The following is a 1,150-nucleotide window of genomic DNA, read 5'->3' as shown; positions in this document are numbered from 1 at the left end:
GGTACAAAATAAAAACCCAGATATTGGTAGCATTTTTATACACTAGCAACAAAGTGGCAGAAAGATTTACAGTTACACCAAAAACAACAAAATACCTAGGAATAAACTTAACCAAGGAAGTAAAAGATCTGTACTCTGAAAACTATTAAAAAACTGATGAAACAAATTGAGGATGACACAAACAAATGGAAGGATATTCCATGCTCATTGATTGGAAGAATTAATATTGCCAAAATGTCCATATTACCCAAAGCAATCAATAGATTCAATACAATCTCTATCAAAATACCAATAGGATTTTTCACAAAACTAGAATAATATTTAAATTGTATGGCACCACAAAAGACTCCAAATAGCCAAACAATCCTGAGAAAGAATAAAGCTACAAGTATTACAATCCCAGATATCAAGATATACTACAAAGTTGTGGTAATCAAAACAGTATGGTACTGACACAAAAATAGGCATATAGATCACAGTATAGAATAGAGACCCAAGAAATAAACCTCTATGACAAAGGAGGCAAGAATATGCAGAAAAGAAAGTTTTTTCTTTTTTTTCCCGTAATATTTTATTGTCAAATTGTTTTCCATACAACACCCAGTGCTCTTCCCCTTAAGTGCCCTCCACCATCACCACCACCTCTCTTCCCCCCTCCCCCTCCCCCTCAACTCTCAGTTCATTTTCAGCATTCAATAGTCTCTCAAGTCCTGCATCCCTCTCTCTCCCCAACTCTCTCTCCCTCCTCCACTCCCCCTGGTTCTCCATTAGGTCTCTCCTGTTTTCCTGTTAGACCTATGAGTGCAAACATATGGTTTCTGTCCTTCTCTGCCTGGCTTACTTCGCTCAGTATGACATCCTCAAGGTCCATCCACTTTCCTACAAATGGCCACATGTCATTTTCTCTCATTGCCATGTAGTACTCCATCGTGTATATATACCACATCTTCTTGATCCATTCGTCAGGTGATGGATATTTAGGCTCCTTCCATGTTTTGGCTATTGTTGACATTGCTGCTATGAACATTGGGGTACATGTGCTCCTATGCATCAGCATTTCTGTCTCTCTTGGGTAAATCCCCAGCAATGCTATTGCTGGGTCATAAGGGAGTTCTATGGATAGTTTTTTGAGGAACCTCCACACTGTTTT

The sequence above is a fragment of the Suricata suricatta genome, chromosome 7 (genome assembly GCF_006229205.1).
Source record: "Suricata suricatta isolate VVHF042 chromosome 7, meerkat_22Aug2017_6uvM2_HiC, whole genome shotgun sequence".
Taxonomy (NCBI): domain Eukaryota; kingdom Metazoa; phylum Chordata; class Mammalia; order Carnivora; family Herpestidae; genus Suricata; species Suricata suricatta.
The sequence above is the reverse complement of the archived record's forward strand: the minus strand, read 5'-3'. Positions refer to the sequence as shown.